The sequence below is a fragment of the Pinus tabuliformis genome, chromosome J (assembly GCF_031772625.1).
Source record: "Pinus tabuliformis cultivar Carrire ecotype Pingquan chromosome J, CPIR1, whole genome shotgun sequence".
Classification (NCBI taxonomy): Eukaryota; Viridiplantae; Streptophyta; class Pinopsida; order Pinales; family Pinaceae; genus Pinus; species Pinus tabuliformis.
The window spans coordinates 899235226-899259431 of record NC_142295.1 but is presented as its reverse complement, the minus strand read 5'-3'; positions in this window follow the sequence as shown (position 1 = coordinate 899259431).

Below are 24206 nucleotides of genomic sequence, written 5' to 3'. Positions count from 1 at the left end.
CACTATTTTATATTCTTTTCCTTTCATGTGATTAATATCAAATTCAAAATCACTAAGAAAATCCATCGAGCTGGATTGTCTAGCATTAAGATCTGGTTCACTTAAAAATATTTCAAGCTCATATGATCGGTTACCAAGGTGAATTTTTTCCCAATAAGTAGTGTCTCCACATTTTTAGAGCATGTAGTACCACAACTAGTTATAAATCATATACTACATAATTCTTTTCATGTTTTTTCAACTTCGTAGAGTCATACGCCACTATTGAATTTTCTTGCATCAAACCCCCCCCCCCCCCAAGCCTGCCATGCAAGCATATGTGACAAGAGTTTAATGAATATTTTCTAATTGCTGTGTAATTGTATGGACATGATTTTATCAAAGGCTAATAGTTCTAATTTGTGCATGCTCAGATTCACTGTAAGTGAAAAAAGGATTTTTTATATGAAATTCTTTTGCAGAAAAAATTAAGGACTTGATTGATGAAGAGGATCATTTTGTGATCTAGAGAAGGTGAATTTCTAGGAAAATTCAAATTTTACAACATCAAAGTGGTATCAGAGGAGGAGATCTAGAGATAACATAAGACTTTTTCACAATAGTATGGAGAAAAGTAAGAACAAGATTAACATAGTGACACATAAATTCATCTTTAGTTTTTTTTATAATTTGTGTATATTGATGACATGTAATAGAGATTGAGAAGGAGTATGTGGTGAGAATTATGACAAATAGTGGAGTTGTGATGCAAGAAGAAGAGTGAGTGCAAAAAATTCAAGAGCAAGAAGTGCTTGAAAGGGTTCGAGGGGAGGGAACTAAGAATGCCAAAAGACCAAGTACAAATGGGAAGATTGGTGAGGAGTGTGTAGAATGAAGGAGAACTCTTACTGAAAAACTTATTTGCACTTCATAGTGGGTAGTGGAAAGCTAATAGAGGAAGAGGAGAAGATGAAGATGACTATTGATAGTCATTTGAAGAATTTAGAGGGAAGCCACAAAGCAGCCAAATTTGTTGGTATAAGGAAAATGAGTGATCAAGAATACAAGAGGGAACTGTTTGAGATAAAATCACCATTGAATATTCTTATGAAACTCCTACAACAAAATGAGGAGAATGGGTGATATGGGTGGAACATGAGGAAAAGCATTAAGTTGCATGTTGAAATATTATGGGCCAATAAGAAGAGACAAATGGTGAGACACACATTGAAGAAAGAACTCAAATCTACTAAGTGTGAGGAGATAGTTCACACGGGTGAACCTGAGCAAGGAGAAATCCATGGACAAGATAGAAATGTTGGTGGAGATTTGATGTTTGAGACATCAAATGAGCCTAAAAATCCTTATGTTTTTCCTAATGGTTTGTTTATGATTGTAGGTATAGATGTTGGACAATCTTTTGAAGTTGTCATGAAGAAAGAGGAAGATAGAGTGGAACAAAGTTTAAATTTTATTCTCAACAAAGAGGAGGACCAATAGGAGGAAGAGTTTGTTGGTAGAATAGAGATAGAGCTCGATTAGCATATTGAAGAGAGATAGAGAGTTCAGAGAGAAACTGTACAAGCATGGAATGGGGCTGATAGTTTGCTTGGATGGATGTGTATTTTTTTTGCTTTCTTGGCGAGAAAAATTTCACTTGAGATAGTGAGGTGCAATGTGGAGGTCAAAACAACTAGTTTGCATCAAGGAAGACAAAGATGAATTATAGTGGAATGAAAGAAGGAATAGTAAACCAACATGACAAAGTCGATGATCAACAAGAAAACTATGTATGGGATCGAGGAGGATATCAACAACAACAACTCATGGTGAGGAGACCATGAAATTGTATTTCTACCTTGGGAGTCTCATGGAGGAGCATTAGGGCTTCCAAGTCCTCAAGCTTTTATGGGATCCAAGTCATCAAGCTTTTTGGAGATAAATATCCAAACGTGCTTTCAATATTGTAAAGGAATTGTAATTCCATAATTGTAAACATTCTTGGTTCTTTAATTATTATATTGTAAACAAATTGTAATTCCTTAATAATGAATATTCATAGTTCTTTTAATTATTATAGAATAGTTTTAGAAAAATATATGGATAGGAAAGATTTGTCCATAAGAAAATATTAATTTACCTTGAAAAGCATGAGAGCTTTATCAAATAAATCATGAGATCTTTATGGAATAAATCATGAGAGATTTAGGGAATAAATCACGAGTGATTTATGAATGTAAGAAAAAATACTTTTATTCTAACTTTGTATTTAATCATTATAGTCATAAGATAAAAGTTAATGTAAAAATGAATGTGAAGTCAAGCCAAGAGAGTAATGAATGTTTTTCTAATTTTTTTGTAATTGTATGGAAATGATTTTATTAATGAAAGAAATTTTCATTATGTTTACAAATTTTCTGATGTATCTATGTGATGGATAATAGTCCTCATTGGTGCATGCTCTAAGATTCATTATGAGTGAAGTAGGATTTTTAATATGAAATTATTTTGTAGAAAAAATTAAGGGATTGATGATGAAGAGATTTGTTGTGTGATCTAGAGAAGGTGAGTTTCCATGAAAATTCAAATTTTAGTGCATCAAGAAAGGGTATTCAAGAAGTTTGAAACAAAAAGAGCACCAAAAAGCTTCAAAGGGAGGGAACACTAAGTAGAAAAGGGGAAATAGTAAGATGATAATATCCACTGCTTATTAATGCGAGGATTCTAGTAGTCACTGAAATCACATAAAAATTGATGGGCAAATTGAGGAGAAGTGCTAGAACTGAAATGAACCAAAAGACATAGAAGAAAGATGGGAAGAAAAATAATCTTCTCACCATAGATTTTAGAAATCATGTGGAAAATGGATTTTATGTAGATGAGAATATTATATTCATGTTACTGTACAAGGAGTTGAATCTGAGTAGCATTTCTCTTGAATAAGAGAAGGAGATGACTAAACCCTTTCACATTAAGGTATAGGTCAAGAATACAAAGATTGATGACATGTTAGATTGAGGTTCATAGGTTAATACCATAGAAATGGGTCTACTCAGCAAGCTTGGATTGGGTGTTTGATATAATCCTATCTCATATTCATTTCAATGGGTAAATACGAATATGACGATTAAGGAAAAAAACGTTGTAGAATAAAATTTGTTGCACATGTTTCTTTTATTCATGAAGTAGAATTGGATGTAGCTCAACTTGATGTATGTCAAGTTATCTTTGGGAGTACCTATAAGTATATGTGGCATGCAATGTTCAAGTGGAAAACCAACTTGTACTACCTCATGAAGGATGGAAAACAATTCATTATTAATAGTGTAAATCAAAATTCCTAGATTCCAATGATAAATTCCAACCAACCCAAGAAATTGATTAGTTACAACAACAAATACGTTCTATTTATTTATGAGAAAATCTTTCTAGTGAGGAGTTAATAAAGGAAAAGGAAGACCTAGAGGTTTGTGCTACATAAATAAAAAAAGTTGAAGGATTTCTACATGAATAAAGGTGAATTTTTCTATTTTCTAAAGGGATGTAATCTAAGAGGGATGTGAAGCAAAAACTCAAGCTATAGAAAAACAAACACTACAAGTTGATAGATTTCTTACAAGATTTTTATTAATCTTCAAGTACAAGGGTAGCACAAACAAGTTGGAAAATATTTTATTAAGTCCACCCACATAATAAGTTACATCTTTAGGAACTCTAATGCTTATATATCATTTCACCCATCATGCATGTAGAGAGGAATGTATAGATAAGAATATTTAATGATCAAAACTCTAAAAATAAGGTTGATGAATCAATTACAAGAAGAGTAACACGAACAAGTCGGAAAACATGCTTTCAAGGCCACCCACATAAAAAATTACATCTTTTGTAGCCCTAATTCACATAGAACCTTTCACCCATCATGCATATAGAGATGCATATATAAAGGACGAGGACTTCAAGCAATATTATTAGCAATTGAAAAGCTATATTCATGCAGAAGATGGTCAAAACAAACTTGATTGCATTTTATACCAGAGAAGATGTAAACAAAGTTTAAAAAGGGTGGATAGCATTCCATCCACAAATAAATGGAAGAGCATAAGGATTCAATGGAACATTTTTAAACCATATTATACATACATTTTTCTCTACATTGTTTTTCTCATAGAAAGTAGAATTAATAGGTTAAAGGATCTTACCTCCATTGGTTTGATGAGAAATTTGTTTCCCCAACTAGTTGTGTTCAACTATTGGAAGACATGTTGTAACTAGCAAGTTTGTGGCATTTATGAAAAAAAGTTGTATATGTTATAATAGTGGCAGCTAAAATTACAAATTCCTTCTTAGTATTATTTTTGTTTAAAATAATAGAATTAATAGAGGAAAACTAACATATCTCTATATAAATATTCCTAATATTTCAATCCAAATGTATTGATTGAGAGGATCTATCCTATAAATTCGAATGATACTAGAAATTTTTTTTCTTATGTAACAACCAATTAGTCCAACTCTTGTGGATTTTTTTTCTATTTTGTGTTAACTAGAAAAATAATATAAATCTCACTTGGGATCCATCTTTGTCACAATCAATTCCCCCAACCCCGCTATCGAGGTCCAAGTATGAACAATCTATTCACCCTTTTTCCTACATTAATTTATTAGTCCAGGTGTGTATCCTTTTGAAGGCAACACGCAAAGTATATGCAGAGGCAAGATTACCATCTGTCACCGACCAAGGGTTCGTGATTAATACTCAAAGAATTGTTCTAAACTGAAATTAAATACAGTACTCAGGAAAAGCAATTACAAGAAATAACAATCTGCAACAGCAAACATGAAATAATAAATGACACACAACAAGAACTACGCAGCACCCGATTAAAAGAGCGGGCCTGGCTCTCTAATCAGGGCTGCGTTATCACAGCGAAGAGTGGAGCAGCAAAAGAATATATATATTATTAATCTGGAAGAGAACTATTACAATATCGATGGGGAGTTCCCCTTTTACAGGAATAACCTACCTTTTATACAAAGCGAAGGAGAACAACATCCTTCCCCAAAACCTGGTAACCGTATACCCAGAAACATACATCGGTTCAGAACGACACCAGCACCGGATGAAAAAGATCAGAGAATGGTCTAAGAATGGTTCAGGGACATCTGCGACTCCAGCTACATAGCTTCCTTATGGCTGGTTGTTGCTATGAATTGTAGATTTGTTGTGGGACGCTGAAAGATCGATACCTGTTCTCTGGAAGCTACGGTTAAACATGCATTCTAGTGCTGTGAATAGGCAAGACCCCCCAACTTTACTTCATTAATAAAATATTCCAATAGACAGGAAAGGGGTAGTTACCTTTCAGATTTAGCATAGTACATGCATATGAATAAGTACAAAAAGGACAAAAAGAGGGATGGAAATGCAACAGAAAGATAGTCCGATTTGGTGCCCAACATCTCCCCCCAACTAGCCTTTTGCATATCCTCATGTAGTTCGTCGGCTTCGCAGTTCTAGGTTTTGTAGACTGTTGGCTTCCTGGAACTGAGCGAGATCATACTCTTCAGCCATCTCTGTCCTTGGAACCTTAAAACCTTCTGAGAGGAGGATTTCCTTCCACCAATCACTCAGAACATTATATGTTGGGGTGTAATTTTCCATTGGCAACCAAATGGTGGGGAATTAGAATCGGATCCCCATCCACTGGACCGTGCATGTTCGGACGCACGCCACATACCTGGGAACTCTGGTAAGCGCTCGTGCAAAATTCAGTGCTCCAAACGGTTCCCTATGTCGGACAGTTATAGGCGACATCATCCATCTTTTCTCACAGCAATCAAGGGCTTCATCTTGAAATGTGACTAATTGTTTGACACACAAATCAAGGCACCATTTTTGTGTCCTTAGCATTCTTTCCTTGTTTCCCTCAATTCCCAAAAAGGTGGTGTGTTTAGTGAACATGGTTATTGACCTTTCATGTTATCCTCTTACTATAAATGGCTTTGTAACATGATTGGACTCAAATGTATTAAAAGCCTTCTGCCAAATGATCTGATTAAAAGTGCAAGAGGTGAGAGCCCTTAAATGAATGTCTCCCACATATGGGACCAGGTTGAATCCTTTGTCCATGCACAGTAGATACCCATGCATGTAAAACTCACACATCAAATGCTGAGTTGGCAAGTCATGGCTCCTAAATATGCGGAGGAATTGTACCCCATCCTCTATTTCATAACTGATCTTGATATAGATGCTCTCCATGTAGAAGAAAAGAAAATGTTCATGCAAGAATAAAGAATAACAAGAAGCAGCAGAACGACATGCCATCACCTCTTGTGCCAAGTTAAACATCTGCTCCTTATCAGTTTTCAATTATATCACTTTCCTTTCCATCTGCTCCATCTTGAGCTGCTGCTTCGCATGCCTCAACCTCATGACATCTATACGCTCCACATATTCAAAAATGGTTGTGGAGGCTTGTTCATGAGTTCTTTTGACCTCGCTTTGATACCGAGCTGCAGTGGATTTCCAAGTCTGCACTTCGGCTACTAGGGCATATTCACAGTCTTCAAAAAGTTATTGGACCGGGTCTGTCTGAATAGCAGCAGAAGTTCTGGCTATCTAATCCACCTGAGTCCCTGCTTCCACTACTGTGGCTTGGGACTTTTTGGCATGCCACTCGTATTTCTTCACCTGCTTCTGCAATTGATGTACCCATTTTCTCAACTTCCTAACCTTTGTCTTAAGTCGCATTGTTTCTCTGAATTGCAGATGGTATTTTTGTTTGACAAGTAGTCTTCATTTTTCACACAACTCCACCCATTCTTGCTTAACCAAAACCTCTTCATCTTCTACAACTAGTTCAGCTGGAGGTAAATCCCCCAGGACATCTTCTGCTACGCCAACTGCCGGTTTCTCTTCCATTGCCCGCTCTTCCTCGATTATTTCTTGTTTTATGGCCTTACCACTGGCTCATTCATGGGGACCACTTTGCTTGGTCCCTCCTCTTCGCCAACAACTGCTTCCTTTTGTTGTGTGATCACTTCGACTAGTGGTGCCCTTGTGAGATGATCATCCGTTAATATTTCTACTAGGACCCCTCCAGGTTACCCTACCTCAGGGACATCTGCGTCTTCTTCCCTTTCGGACTGTGAGATGCTTGTCGCCTGGGCAACATCTATCCCACCTGGTTGTGGTCTTTGTGATAATTTCAAAGTAGGGGGAATGATGATATCTTCTTCTATGTGCCGCGAGGAATGAGATACCCTCGCTCCTCTTGGAATAGAAGAGAAAAAGGGAAAATGGCGGGGATCTTCATTCTAGCCTTCGACAATTCTGTCCTGGGTTGCGTTCCTTACTTGTACAGTGTTTTGTCCCAAGGTTGACACTATTTCTTGTGGAGTAGCACCAGCGTCATGCCCTAGTTCTCCCAGAACTTCTTCCATAGTTTCCGTGGTTCTCCCAGCTCCGAGCTCTTCTCGTCCTAGTTCATCCTCCTCCATTTGTTCTATGGTTGGGGTCGCCACGACCTCTTCTTCATTCAGGTTGTCTTCCTCCATTGGTGCCAAGGTGGTAGGAGGTTCTTGTGGGGTACCTTTGGCCACAATATCAACCAATTCTCCCGTCCTTGCCTGTTGTGGTACCTCTTCTGTTGTTTTCATGTTGTCAACTTGCTCTGTTAGCTCCACAGTCAAAGCTGGTTCTTGTGGAATAGCCTTGGCCGTGGTACTAGTGGGATTTTCTATGTTGACTCCTATGTCTCCCATCGGTTGTGCAATTGCGGCTTGCTCTTGAGGAGCAGCCTCTTCTTCATGTTCTTCGGCTTCCATTTCCATGTCCTCTAGCTCCTCTTGGTCAACGTAGTAATCTCCTTCTCCATATTCTTCCTCCATTGCTTCTGGTTCATCTTCCCTGGCGGCGACAGCGGCTGCTATTTCTTCTTCCGTGGAATCGTGAAATAGCTCCCACAGTTGCATTCATCACCAGTAGCTGGACCAAACCGTGGTGGGTAATGACCACCATCACCTATCGTGACTGTTGAGCAGAAAGTGCCATCAACTGAAGACTCTTTAGTAGGAAATAAGGCACATTTAATGAGAAGGCCTCTGCTTGGGGGAATTGGAGGTGAGATAATATCCAGAGATGATATTTGAACACAGTGGAGTACCTCCCCTCGCACGTTATATACTTTATTACAAACTCTGCTACCTCTCCCCATGGATGCAGTAATGAGTTTCGGTCATATCCTCGCCCCTTCTAAGCAATGTTTTCTCCTACCTACAAAAAGGCTTCAGGAAACTCTGGGAGGGAAGTTCTCCTTGAAAACCATCTCTGTCCATTTTGAGGGAGCCCGCTAACTTCTACAATGGCTTCCTCTGTAATAGGGACTTCTATCCCGTGGACCTGAGAATTCTCTTCTTCCAGATTGAGTACGAATTCCACCGCAATTTCCTCATTGAACCCCCTCAACCTATCAAAGTAGACATCTCATCCTGCATTTTCAAAGACCTGCCATATTTCCCAACAGTTTCGAACTCTTGTTGTGTCTTCTAGCTCATGTCGCACAGACTTTCCACCCATCGTTGTAGAGGTGGAATTAGCACGACGAATACAGTTAGCTGCTAGGGGAAGACGAAAGTGACCCAAACTGTTGATAATAGTAATAATGTCATGGTTGCCTTGGAAAAAGGATGGTAATAGTACTCGTACGTCTGAAGAAATTTCAGAGAATGATGGCGAGTTATGTCAGTATGGTTGGATGTTTTTAATGGTTCAATGTGGCATGTTGGGGAAGTGACCGATTGTACTTTTGCATACAAACACGAATTCCAATGCATCGGGGTTGTGATTACGAAATCGCCGTAATATTTTGATTCCCATTCGAATTAGATTTAGTTTGGTGTGAATCGTGCGATATGAATTCATTTTTGCTAGTATGCCATTGTTTATTATGACAGGACCCCCCAACTTAATTACGGCCATCTGTAGCACGTATTGGTGTCTTTTTGGAGTATTTTAATTAAATCTGTAAAAGTCAGCGGAGACATACTTGGGGACCTACCTTATGGTGGAGTAACAGTACCGATGGAGTAACAGCACTGGCAGAGCAACATCTCCGTCGGAGTAACAACACTGTCAGAGTAACAGCAGCGACGGAGTAACAGTAATGGCAGAGTAACAACAACAACGGAGTAAGAGCACTAACATAGTAACAACAACGATAGAGTAACAACAACGGTGGAGTAACAACATCGGTGGAGTAACAACATTGGCGGAGTAACAGCAGTGGCGGAGTAACACCAACGGCGATTAACAACACTGTTGGACTAACAACAACAACTGAGTAGCAGGAGCGGTGGAGTAACAGCACTGGTGGAGTAACAACACCGGTGGAGTAACAGCACCGGCAGAGTAACACCAACGTTGGAGTAACCGCACGGAGTGTTACATTTATCGTGGCTAATTCCTTTGTTATTCCTGCAAAATACAAACAAGTAACTAATAACAGTTTTTTTTCTTTTTTTTAATAATTTTTTTTTTTTTTTTTTTTAATAGAGCAGAGTGAGAGTGTCCTTTATACCAACAACCATTAAACCAGATGAATCAGAAAGATTTTTGACGAAGGCACCTCTAGAGGCTGGACGGTGGTATAGCTTTAGACGTTGTCCATTTACTAAGAATGAAGTATGACTCCCATCTATTGTAACTAGTCTCACTGTTCCATTGTCAAACACTGCGTCCACTTCATACAGTCCCATCCAACGAGTGTGAAGCTTGCCTTTGAAATCTTTAAACCGGGAGTCATAAAGTAGTACCCAATGCCCTGTGTGAAACACCTTTCTCTTCATAAATTTATCATGCCATTTCATTCTCTGTTGTTGAACAGTAGTAGTTTTCTGGACCGCTACAGATCGAATCTCATCCAACTCATTGAGCTTTTCCAATCGGTGTTTCTCTGCTTCTGATAAGTCTAGGCCTACTTATAAAGCTGTTTTGAGCATGCTGATCTCAAATTCTACTAGAAACAAGGGGATTTCCCATAGACTAACTCAAATGGAGAAAACCCGGTTATGTTCCGTCATGTTTTTCTATATGCCCATAAAGCTTCTGGAAGTTTCTGTGCCCAGTCCCAGTGATGACTTGCTATTGTTTTTGTCGGAATATTTTCCAATATTTTGTTTGTACTTTCTACCTGTCCATTTGCCTCGGAATGATAAGGGGTTGTCACTCTATGTTTAATCCCGTATTTCTACATCAGCTTCCATATATTGTGAGATGTGAACTGCGTTCCTCCATTTGACATGATTTCCCTTGGAGTACCATATTGAGCAAAGATTTCTTCAAAAATAAAGTCTGCCACTACTTGCTCTATTGCTCTCGCGACTGCTCTGGCTTCCACCCATTTAGTCACATAATCAGTGTAGACCAATATGTGAGCTTTCTAATGAGAAGGTGGATTGAAAGGTCCAACAAAATTGATGGCCCATTTCTCGAAAGGTTCGAGGACTCTCTAGGGCTGTAGAGGCATTTCATCTACTTTCCCAGGTTGTCCCATCCGTTGGCAACTATCACATCTATGGACATAATCCTGAGCATCCCGAAAGATGGAAGGCCAGTAGTATCCCATCTGTAGTACTTCGTGGCCTGTTCTCTTATCTGCAAAATGTCCTCCATAGGGTCTGTCATGGGCGGCCTTTAATATCTCATAGATGTCATCTTCTGCCACACAATGCTAAATTTGTTGATCAACCCATCTGTGAAAGAGATACCCTACCATCCATGAATATTGTGTACTATGATGAATAATATTCCTTTGATCCTTATATGGTAAATGACGAGGAACCTTCCCTGTAGGAAGATAGTTAGCAATATCTGCATACCACGGAGTGTTAGCAGAGACTGCAAAAAGGTGTTCATCTAGAAAATTATCTTCAATGGGTGTATTCTTATCATCATTTTCTATCCTAGACAGGAAATCAGCAACCACATTGTCCTTCCCCGGTTTATCTACTATAGTAATGTCAAATTCTTGTAGTAGCAAAAGCCATCTTGTAATGCGAGAGGGGTAATAGGTTTATTCATTAAATACCTGATAGATGCATGATCAGTATGTACAAAAGTAGGATACCCGGTAATGTAATGTCAGAATTTGTTGATGGCGTACATGACAGTGAGGAACTCTTTCTCAGTCACTGTGTAATTTAATTCAGCAGGAGCCAAATTTTTACTAACATAGTAAACTGCATATGGTACCTTGTCCTTTTGTTGTCCCAATACTCCACCAACCACTGTCTGGGAAGCATCCATGTGAATATGGAATGGTAATGCCCAGTCTGGCCCTCTAAGGATCGAAGCGCTACAGACCAATTCGTTGATTTTTGTGAAGGCTACATCATAGTCATCTGTCCACACAAAATCTGCATATTTTGTTAGCAATTGAAAAAGTGGATGTGCAACCTTAGCAAAATTTTCTATAAAGCACCTGTAATAACCGGCATAACCAATAAAGCTGGGTAACTGCATGGGTGTTTTGGGTGTCGGAAAGTGCAGATTACCTTTATTTTAGCTGGGTCCCTCCAAATTCCTTCAGGCGAGAGCAAATGTCCCAAAACAATTCCTTCCTCCATCATCATATGGAATTTTTCCATACTTAATGAGACACACGCCTATATGCACCTTTCAAGAACTTTTTCTAAATTTTTCAACCCTTCTACAAATGAATCCCCATATGGAGTAAAGTCGTCCATGTAAATTTCAACACTATCATGTCCACCAGATTAGAGAAGATCCCCAAAATTTCCCTTTGGAACATTACAGGTGCATTACACAGGCCAAAAGGAAGGACCTGGTATACGAATGTTCCCTAGGGGCATGTGAAAGTAGTTTTGTCTTCATCTTCAGGAGCTATCTAGATCTAGTTATACCCACTAAATCCATCTAGGACAGAGAAGAACTTTTTGCCACCCAATGTGTCCAGAACTTGGTCAATAAATGGTAAAGGAAAATGATCTTTCTGCATTTCCTTATTTAATTCTCTATAATCCACGCATATCTACCATTTACCATTTTTCTTAGGGACCATTACTAATGGAGAAACCCATTGGCTATCTGAAATGGGGTAAATAAAACCTACGTCCAGTAATTTCTGAAGTTCTTCTTTCACAACATTTTTCAATGCAGGGTTCATCCTTCTCTGAGGCTGTCTCATAGGATGGCAATCTTCCTTAATATATATATGGTGGGTACATAAATTAGCAGGAATCCCCTTCATGTCTGAGTAATCCCAGGCGAAGGCTTCTTTATGTTTCCAAAGGACATCTAAAATTTGTTTCTTCTGGGATTCTGATAGGTCTAGGTTAATGTTCAGGGTCTTCCCTGGTTCTAATTCCACTGGGATACTTCCATGGGGTGCAACTACGGGTCGCTCCTCAGATTCCTCTGTTGTTTCAATAGTTTCCTTAGTTTCATAGCTTAAGATGGATTCTAACATTTTTTGATTTGGTTCTGAAATGGAGCAACGATCGTCCATAAAGGAGGTGATTACATCATCCTCCGATTCCATTTTTAACTGGAGGGCCTATCCAATAGTAAGGACTGGTCTTAATTCCTCATTTTCCGATTTAGGTTCCTTCCTAGATAAAATTTTCTTGCTACTTGCTAGTTTTGTGGATGGGTTTGGTTCTGCAGGTGGGTATAACACTAAATTCTTAGTGTTGTGCCCATTTGGAATGACCATGTGCCCTAAATAGCATCCAATGTAAGCATCTGCAGTAGCCAACCATGGCCTACCTAAAATGAAGCGATGGTCGTCGAAAGAAGATTACATGTGTAATACAAGGAAATCTATGGGATAGTGCCATGAATCCACCGAAATTGTTACATCTTCTAACTTCCCTACTAGTTTTACTATAGATTGATCTGCTAGTTCTAACATTGTAGGTGTGTGCTTCAAGTTATGAAGACCTAATGTATGAATGGTTTCAGTGGTGATAACGTTGATGGCAGCACCGTGATCTACCAGCACATTCGGAATTTCTATCCCATTAATTTGCACTGTCGGGATTGGGTTCCCTGGATCTCCATACTTTAGAGGCATTGACTTTCCCATCATAAAATCTGATAATTTTCCCATGACGTGAATAGTAAGGGGGTCTTTAGATTTCTTTGTAGGTTTCTTAGAATAGTATTCCCTAAGAGTCTTTGCATATATTGGTACATCCTTCATAGCTTGTAATAGGGGAATTTTGACAAATAAGTTCTTTAATTCACCTAATAAGTCGAATTTAGCCTGAGCACTTGATTTACTCAAAGTTAGTCTTTCACGATAGGGTGGTTCAGCTTGATGTTGTTTTGCAGGAGGTGCTTTATTTCTACCAATTTGTTTTGGTTCCTTGTTAATTAATTCTGATTCTTTGCCCTCACTATTAAGTTGTTCAATGATAACTGGTGGAGGTTGACCATCGACTGTCCTCCCTGATCGTAAATTCATTTCATACAATTTTGCGGTGGAAATTATATACGAAGGTAGGTTGAGAGTGTCGGTTTGATGAACTCCTTTATTATTAGGATTCGGGTTAGTTTGGATGGGAAGGTGGGGACGAACAGGTTGACTACTAGGAGGCACATTAGAGGAAAGTTGGAGTTACTGTTGTGGCATTGGCTGAGGAAATTACCCAGGAGAAGGTCCTCGCCACGTTGGAGCCCATGGGGAGCTCGAACCAGCTTGAGGGTTCCACTGCTGCCAAGGTGAAAACTGGTATTATCGCCACATGGGTGGATAGGGCATGAACTGAGGATTCATATTGAAATTACTGAAATATTGAGATGGGTTTGAGTACATTCCTTGATTTCCCATTGGTGGTCGAGGGTGCCATGACTTTTTAGACCCCATGAGGTACAGCTACTCCATGTCTTCTCCTGTCCCTTGAAACACTGCTTTTAGGCCTGGCAAGGAGGGGCATGAGCTCGTTGCATGACTTAATTCACAGATTGTGCATTCCTCTATGGAGTTCAATGGACATTCCCTCTCTAGATGCTTCTTTCCACACTTTGGGTAGAATACAGCCATGGTCTTGTCCAATTCCAACTGCTTCTATTTCACTTGTAGTGTGTCCATATGTGCCGACAGAGTACTCAGGATATCAGTTCTCAAGTTGTCCAGCAGGTTTCTGATTTCTGCCTTCGTAACACCCCCACCAGATGCCCTTGCTGAGCGAATCCCTTGTCTATTTCTTGTGAGTCCCCTCGAGCACTGGATGCATAGTTCACAGATAACCTCGAAGCTTTCCTTCGATATATCTCCCTTTCCCACGATGTTCAACAATTCCAAAGAGTCCTCATGAAAAGACCAGAAGAGGATAATTTTCAAAATATCCTTATCCAGGTCGAAGTGACCTGACCTTTGTAGTGTGTACTTAAATTGTTCCACATAGTCTTCCAAGCTCTCGTCTTCTTTTTGTGTGAACTTAAAAAGTTCCTCTTTGATGTTCTGGGATTTGCAGTAATCCTAGTATTTTTCCAGAAAAGTTGTTCATATCTCATCCCATGTGGAAATAGAACTTCCTCCAAGGCCCATAAACCATCGTAGAGTTGTCCCTTTTAGTGTGGCAGGGAAAATTTTTAACTTCTGGGCATCCGTCATATAATCATACCCCCGGCACACTATGTCAAACTTGAACAAAAATGTGTCAGGGTCTTCTGAAATAAGCCCATGAAAGCTTGGTAAGGCTGCTAATGGAATGGGCTTCATGGGCATGCCAGCTCCCAGATCCCTGATCGGAAAATCAATAGTGGAGGTTGTAGGTGCCATAAATATCCTCCAATAACCACTGGGTATTTCAACAGGCTCTGTAGAAGATGGCTAAGGGTTCCTTACCACTTGGGTTTGAGTCACTTTAATGGCACTTCCCCAGTCCCTTGGTGATGTAAGTGCCCCTATAATTCCTTCTCCTGCATCCTGATGACTTGATCCCTCGGATATGACATCCTTTCCTTTGCTAGAGTGGCCTGACCCTATCAATGTTTTGCTTGCAGTCTCTTCGCCTTCTATTACCAGCGTAGGGTTCCCATGGTTAGGTATACTACTGGATGTCTCCTCAACTACTAGAAGGGGCTGCTGAGTCGAATCACCCAAGAATGTTGTAGACAACACTGGTTGATCTACTGATTGTCCCTTGGACTTTACTCTCCGTGCACCCGGTCTCACGGCTGCGCGAGAGGATGCTTCTAATTCAGCTTTTGCTATAATTTGCTGGATGTAAGTCTTTCTTCCCAAGTCTGGTCCTCCCCTCTTTGGGGCTCTTCCTCTGCCCCTCTTATTTGGTTCTCTGTTCATACAAATAATGATATGATAGAAGGTCTTGGTGTCGACTTACAATGCTCTAGTCTTGAAGTAAGGTGTCAAAAGACCATTCCTTCCCCAAGACGAAAGAGCTCATGAAAAGAGAGACAACTAATAGAAAAGAACAAGAACCTAAGGTTCAGGTCCTGGAGCAGGGTGTCAAAGGACTCCTCCCTCCCCAGGACAAGAAACAGAAACAAAAACACCTCCAAGAAGACCTAATACTTCCAGATCTGAAGTAGGGCATCAAAAGACTCCTCCCTCCCCAGGGTAAAAGCTAGGGTTTCTCAAAATTAAAACACAAAAGGGTTTGAAAAATAAATCTAACTCAAGGCCTGGAGTAGGGCATCAAAAGACTCCTCCCTCCCCACGAGAAGAGGTTGGCCCTCTGAAAACAGGAAAACAAGCAGAAAGAAGCACCTATGCTAAGGGCCTGGAGTAGAGTAAGAAGACTCGTTCTCTCCTGAGGATGAGAGATTGACCCTCTAGTTGGTCCAGATCATGTCTTGCACCTTGTTAGCCTCCCCAGCAATGGCACCAAAATGTTTAGGTTTAGGTATGAACAATATATTCACCCTTTTTCCTACATTAATTTATCAATCCTGGTGCGTATCCTTTTCAAGGCAACATGCAAAGTATATGCAGGGGCAAGGTTACCATCTGTCACCGACCAAGGGTTCGTGATTAATACTCAAAGCATTGTTGTAAATTGAAATTAACTACAGTACTCAGGAAAAGCAATTACAAGAAATAACAATCTGCAACAACAACCATGAAATAATAAATGACACACAACAAGAACTACATAGCACCTAATGAGAAGAGCGGGCCGAGTTCTCTGATCAGGGTTGTGTTATCACAATGAAGAGTGGAGCAGCAAAAGAAGTGATATATTATTAATCTGGAAGAGAACTATTACAATATCAATGGGGAGTCCCCCTTTTATAGGAATAACGTGCCTTTTATACAAAGAGAAGGAGAACTACATCCTTCCCCAAAACCTGGTAACCGTATACCCAGAAATATACATCGGTTCACAACGGCACCAGCACTAGATGAATGGTTCAGGGACATCTGCGACTCTAGTTGCACGACTTCCTTATGGCTGGTTGTTGCTGTGAATTGCGGATCTGTTGTGAGACGCTAAAATATCGGTACTTGTTCTCTGGAAGCTGTGGTCAAACACGTGTTTTAGTGTTATGAATAGGCAGAACCCCACGACTTTACTTCATTAATAAAATATTCCAATAGACAGGAAAGGGGTAGTTACCTTGAGGATTTAGCATAGTAAATACAGATGAATAAGTGCAAAAAGGACAAAAAGAGGGATGGAAATGCAACAAAAAGATAGTCCAATTTGGTGCCCAACACCCTCCAACTAGGATTTTGTGTTCCATTTAACTAGAAAAATAATATCAATTTCATTTAGGATTGACATTTGTACCTTGCCAAATTCCTATTTAGTACGATTATTATGGTCTTTGTACATATACTATCTTTTCAATTTCCACTTATTGCCCATTTTCCATAGTATTAGCTTCCTTTACCATTTGAAATGAAAATACTATGTTAATTCATCTCGGTGGACTTAGCTAGTCATTTAAAAATAACCCATGCCATACTTATGGTCATTATAATTTACCTTCATACAAATCAACTTATTTTTATGTTTTTTTTTTTTCCCAACTACCTTTTACTTCTTTTTCTATTGTCCTCATCTTTTTAAGCTTTATACCAAAGATTTCTTAGTTCATGCTCCTTAAACACTCATGACCTTATCCATTTTATCTTTCATGGAATTGATATCCAATTTACTATCCAAAATGCTTAGGACCAAACTGTTTCTTTTCTTCTAACAACTCCTCTTTTATTTATTTTTTTTCTCTAACTTCTTACCATCTAACACACATTTTCATTAAATGAGTTTCTAACACTAATTTTCTCTATCTTTGTTTGAATATTTCCTTCAAATAGTATAAGTTTGCTATCAATCATTGTTGCTAGATTTGTTTTAGTAGGTATTTCTCTATGTACTAAAGTGATCATATTAAAAAGTTCAAAGAATAACAAAATAAGTAACAAAATAAAATTACGCACCGCATTTACTCCCAATTCCACTTATGATAAGTAGTTAAAAAAAAAATCATAGCAAATATTTTCAATACCATATACTCACCACATATATAAAAAATAATACCATATATTCAACATAGACATAGAAAATATGTACAATACCATATACTCAACATACATCTACTCAAAAGTCAACCCTATATATTCATTTCATGTATTTTCAATTAAAGTAGAAGAAAATATTGTTCATTATTTGGGAAGCATTAAAAAACCTTAACTCAACAGAAGAATGCAATTCTTAATAAAATATTCTTAGGGATCACTTTAGAAAACTCATAAAAAAACCAAAATACCAATTTTCTAGCCAATTAGGTGTCAACCCTAATATTTATTTTTTATCTTTCTCTAGCTCTTCTCTTAAAATACTAAAAAGTTGTTATGAATCATTGTTACAAGCTCTTTTTTAGTGAGAAAATGCTAGTTCCTTTTTAATTAGAAAATAAACTTATGTATATTCATTGTATACAATTTCTAAAAGTTCAATACCATCCACAAAGGAATTGAATCAAGGACTTCATATCAAGCAATGTCTTAACCACTAGACCACCTTCTATCCAAAACTTATAAAGAAGATTTACAAAAGATCATTATTAAAAACATAAATATGAAACTGTTTAACATTACTATATCTTCACATTCCAATACAAAACTATTCTAATTAATGTAAATTTTTACATAACACCAATGTATTCTATTTTTTACATTTTTATATACATTCATGTTTCTTCATTACAATAATAACTACCTAATCTAAAACAATGTTTGATTTTAGACATTAAAAAACATCAAACTTTAGAAACATCAATAAATAATTTTGAAAAGATAAAAAATAGAAATAAAAAGTTATTGATAAGTTAATAAGAAAATAACATTGAAAGATAAAGTAAAAAGAAATATTGTTCTTGAGCATTAAAAAAAATTGAAAACAACTAACTGTAGTGTATAGAATATGTTCCCAATCACATTAAAAACATAATAGCCAAAGTAACAAATCCAGTCCATAGACAGCTTAATAATGTTCGTTTAAAAAACTCTACGGCCAAATGGAATGCTGTATAGAATAACCTTCCCAATTACTTTAAAAAACTATTGAAAACCTAATAGCTGAAATAACAAATTCAATGCGTCTTAGTTTTAAAAACCCTGATTTGTATCCCAAAAATTCATGAGTAGTCGAAATAGTAAATCCAGTGCCTCAACAACTTCTTTATGGGCGATTAACATCTTCCACAGCAACGATGTGTGATTCAATAGATTCTGCGTAGGCTGCATTTTAGGAGAGACGTGTTCTGATTTTTTTCTGTGCGAAGAATCTGGTTTAGCACGGATGGGATCAGTTGGCTGCTGTGGTGGAGAATGAGCATCAACAATGGTTTTGATTCAACAGGTTCTGCATGCGCAATGATTGACTGTTCTTTGGGACAGACATGTTTGCCCAGAATGGAGAGAGTTTGATGTGGGCAACAGTCGGTTTCAGCGGCGACGGGATCAGATGACTTCTGTGGCAGAGAATGAGTTTCAACAATGTTTTGTGATTCAAAGGCAGGGATGGGCTGTTCCTTTAGAGAGAAATGTTCATTCAAAGTGGTGATTGTTTGCTGTGGGGAGAGTGGGGTTTACCAGGGATGGGATGGGATCCAGAGTGGAGATTGTTTGCTGTGGATGAATGACAACATCATCATGTATAGAAACCGATGTCTCTAGTACCTAAGGCACAGTTATAGTAGGACTACGCGGAGGATGTTTGGAAAGCAGATGTATTGGCTGATGTCTTCTTATAACTGTTGGGGATTTTTCTGTTAAAATCCCAAAAACAAAATAAACTGAACACAGACACAATGCTTTGTTTTGCTCCACGATCTTAGCACAGGGAAGCTTTTAAAATTATTTCTAAGAACAGAGTATTACACACCCATAAAAAGGGATTTGTATTCATTAAAATAAAATTACTGCTACAAAATTCATCCTCTTTCACTCAGAGGGATTCACCAAAAAGAAAACACAGTGCTACTCTATTGATTCATTTCCCAATACATTCAGTATACTACGCTGCTGCGTATTACTAACACTCACTCACTTACGCTGCTGCGTATTACTAACACTCACTCACTTGCGCTGCTGTGCTTCTACCTTCACTCCCACTCTCTCAACCTCTCAACTGACTACTACAGCTAACACGCACAAAAATTACATACAAAATCTGAATAATTAATGAACAAAAATGGAGTCTCATGTTGTGAACTGCTCGAGGCTGTCCTTCTCGTCCTTGGCTGAGCTGAACTTTAACTGCGGTAGCTGAGAACTTCAATGTGTAAGAGTTGGATTGCAACCTGCTTCTTCTCGGCTATACTGTGAATTGAATGCTTTTGCCTGCTGCGTTGTACTGCTCAATGCTTCCTTTAACTGGCTTCGCGCCATTGAACAATCCTGCCCATCTTGCCATCAAAGATTAGTGCATGCAAAAACTTTTCTATCGGGTCCGCCTTTCGGGTCGCATTGCATATCGCAGTTGGCCGATCCTCTACTTCTTCATATATTTGAAAATATATAAAAACGTTGTGAAACACAAAAATTTGCCTTTGGCGGACTTCAAATGTTAAACCAATATGCTTCGAAAACCCATCGGGTCCAGGCTTCATCGCATAGCGTGCATATATGAAAAGTTGTGCACCCTTGGTTTCCCTGATTGCGATATGCCGATTACGATCTGGGTTGATGCCTCCAATCCTTTGCTTTTCCTTATATTTCGTTGTATAACGAAAATGCATAAAATACATTGAAAATGGCCTGAGCACGCGGACTTGAAAATTTATCAAAAACCATTTGTAATGCCATCGGGTCCAATCCATTGAGTCGGATACATACCTTATACAAAAGCCCCGCTCCTTTGGCATCGCCGATAGCGAAATGCCGATGCGATATCCGCTGATGCAATATATTATAACATATGCATGAAAAACATTAAAACAAGCGAAAAAGAGCCACTGCGGAACTGAAATAATATGAAACAAAATGTTAAACACTCGTCGGGTCCGGCTCATCGGATCGTGACTATATATATGTGTAAAGGCTCTGCCACATTGTGAACGCCGATAGCGATACGTCGATGCGATATCGGCGATCGCTCATCGCAACATATAAATTCCTCTTTGTAAGTCCTCCACTGTGACTTCGCCGATGCGATATCGGCGATCACTCATCGGCGATGTTTCCATGCTGCTGCACAGCTCAACTGTTGCGCAGTTGAAATTACATTTTTAACACTTCCCTTTAATTTCAACTGCTGGGCATTCAATCATAACCAAACACTTTCTCAAAAATTCAAAGCTTTTCTGATCCAATGCCTTTGTCAAAATGTCTGCTACCTGTTCCTAAGTCCTGCAATGTTGTAAAGTGATTTCTCCATTTCTTACCAATTCTCTAATATAGTGGAACCTAGTGTCAATGTGTTTCATTCTCTTATGAAACACTGAATTCTTTGATAATGCAATAGCCGAGCCATTGTCACAAAAAAACATTGTTTCTTTTGACTGCTCTTGGCCTAAGCTCCTTAGCATTCTTCTCATCCATACTGCTTGACATGCTGCTGCTGTAGCTACCACATATTCTGCCTCTGCTGTAGATAACACCATGATAGGTTGTTTCTTAGAAGCCCATGAAATGGCTCCTGAACCCATGTGAAAAACATAACCGGAAGTGTTTTTTCGATCATCTCCACTTCCAGCCCAATCACTATCAGTGTATCCAACTAAATCTGAACATTCTGAAACAGTATATAAAATTCCAAACATTTTAGTACTTTTGACATACCTCAGAATTCTTTTTGCTGCCCGCCAATGTGCCTCTTTTGGCCTCTCCATGAATCTGGAAATAAAACTAACAGCAAACATTATGTCAGGCCTAGTTGCAGTTAAATACATAAGGCTACCAACTATGCTCTTATACAAGCTAGGATCAAAATCCTTGTTGTTGTCCTCTTTGCTGAGTTTTAATCCCATTATCGTGGGAGTGATTGCTGCCTTGCACTCTTGCATATGGAATCTTTCCAACACTTCATTTACATATTTTTCTTGTGAGATAAAAATTCCATTTTCATTTTGATCTACTTCTATTCCTAAGAAGTATCTCAGCAAACCCATGTCAGTCATCTGAAATTCTTCTTTCATGACTAATTTAAAATTTTCAATGAGGTAGTCATCATTACCTATGAAAATAACATCATCAACATACAATGCAACAATTAAAATCTTACCATCCTTTTCTTTGATGTAGACGGTGGGTTCTCCCTCACATTTGTCGAATTCATTTTCCAATAGATAGGAATCTATCCTACTGTACCACGTTCTTGGCACTTGCTTCAGCCCATAAAGAGCTTTCTTCAATCTGCACACTTTGTGCTCTTGGCCTTTCTTCTCATAGCCTAGAGGTTGTTCAATGTAAACCACCTCCTTTAACACTCCATTTAGGAATGCTGACTTCACATCCATTTGGTAGACTTTCCATTTATTTTTTGCTGCTATAGACAGCACTGCTCTCACGGTTTCCATTCTTGCAACCAGTGCAAAAGTCTCCTCATAGTCTCTCCCATACTGTTGCTTGTATCCTTTGACAACCAGCCTTGCCTTGTGTCTTTCAATTTTTCCTTCAGCATTGCACTTGGTCTTATAGACCCATTTGACTCCAATGACTTCTTTACCTTTTGGTAGCTCAACCAAATCCCATGTCTTGTTTCTTTCTATGGCATTCATCTCCTCATCCATAGCTTCTATCCACTTCTTATCTTTAATAGCATCTTTGAAATGAATAGGGTCATCAACATGACAATACAAGGCAAACAAGGAATTCATTCCTTCATCATAAATATCACTTAAGTTTCTGAATTTCTTACCTCTTTCATTTGGTGTGCAAGTGCTTGAAGATGCACTTGAATCTCCTCCTTGTGATGTGCTTGGAGAAGCACTCTCATTTATCCTCAAGAGTGTCGCTTGTTGTCCTTGTGTTGGTGCTGCTGTTTGGGGATGTGTTTCAGCCATCTCCTCATCATCTTCATCATGAGACAAACAGTTTTTAACATTCATTGTTTTCTCTATACTTCCATTCCGAGCTTCCTCCTCAATGAACTGAACATCTCTGCTTAAAAAAACTTCTTGGTAGATGGGATATACAGCCTATAAGCTTTGGATTCCTCACTGTATCCAATGAAAATACATTTCTCCCCTTTGCTGTCCAGCTTCCTCCTTAGCTGATCTGGAATGTGTGCATAAGCCACACATCCAAAAATTCTCATGTGGGTGACTCCTTGCTTTCTCCCACTCCATGCTTCTTCCGGCACTTTGTTCATCACAGCTTTTGTAGGACACCTATTCAAGATATATACTGCACAGTTTATAGCTTCAGCCCAATAATCATTTGGCAAATGCTTTGCCTTCAACATGCTTCTTGCCATATCCATAATGGTCCTGTTCTTCCTTTCAGCAACTCCATTTTGCTGTGGGGTGTACCTAGCTGTAAATTTCTTATGAATTTTATTTTCTCTACAAAACCGTAGGAATTCCTTCGAGATATACTCACCTCCTCTGTCAGTTCTCAAAACTTTGATGCACAGCCCACTTTGATTTTCCACAAGTGATTTGAAATTTCGGAATTTTTCAAACACTTCACTTTTTTTTCAAGAAATAAACCCAAGTCTTTCTTGTAAAATCATCCATAAATGTTAGAAAATATTGGCTTCCAGCTAAAGATGGATTTTGCATCGGTCCACACAAATCTGAGTGGACAATTTCTAAGGGTGCTTTTGCCCTTATGCTTTTCCCGCTTGGAAAACTTTCTCTGTGTTGTTTCCCTAATATGCAACATTCGCAAAGGCTATCCGGTTTCTCTATCAATGGTAATCCTCTTACCATTCCTTTTCTGCTCAACAAGTTAAGACCTCCGAAGTTGAGATGTCCAAATCTCAAGTGCCACAACCAATTTTCAACCTTTGGCACACTTTGGAAAGCCTCTTGGGAAACTGCTGCAATTTCTTCTTTGTTTTTCAAATCTGCCCTTATTCTGAGAGGGAACATCCTGTTCCTCGTCATTTTTACTTCAGCAATGCATCGCTTGCTGGGTGCTCTATCCATGGTGCATACATCATTCTCAAAGAAAACATTGTAACCTTTTTGAATAAGTTGTCCAATACTCAAGAGGTTACATCTCATTCCAGGAACATAATAGACATCTGCTATGGTTTTCTTTTCACATTTCTTTGTAAATATTTTAACTTCTCCTTTACCCATAACAGAAATTTTGCTATCAGTCCCAAGTGTGACTTGTGACTTCACACTTTGATCTAAAGCAGAAAAAAGGGCTATGTTTCCTGTCATATGGTTGCTGCAACCGGAGTCTAGAAACCATATATCTTCACTGTTTGTTTCAGCCATGTTACAAGCTAACAACACATTATCTTGGCTGATATTTTCTCTAGTGATATTTGCACTAGATCTATTGTTCATATCATGTTGCTTTTTCCTACATTCATTGGCATAATGCCCATATTTTTTACAGTAATAACATTGGACATTGGATTTTTCATACCTTTGTCCTTGAGCATGATGTTGTCCTCTTTGTTGGTTGCTGCCTTGGCCTTGGTTCTGATTTGGGTTGCTGCCTCTTCCTTGAGCATTTGCTGGACTGTTCCTTCCACCTCTGTTTTGGCTTCTGCCTCTTCCTCTCTTGTTTCCTCTGCCTTGACCTCTTCCTCTTCCAAAG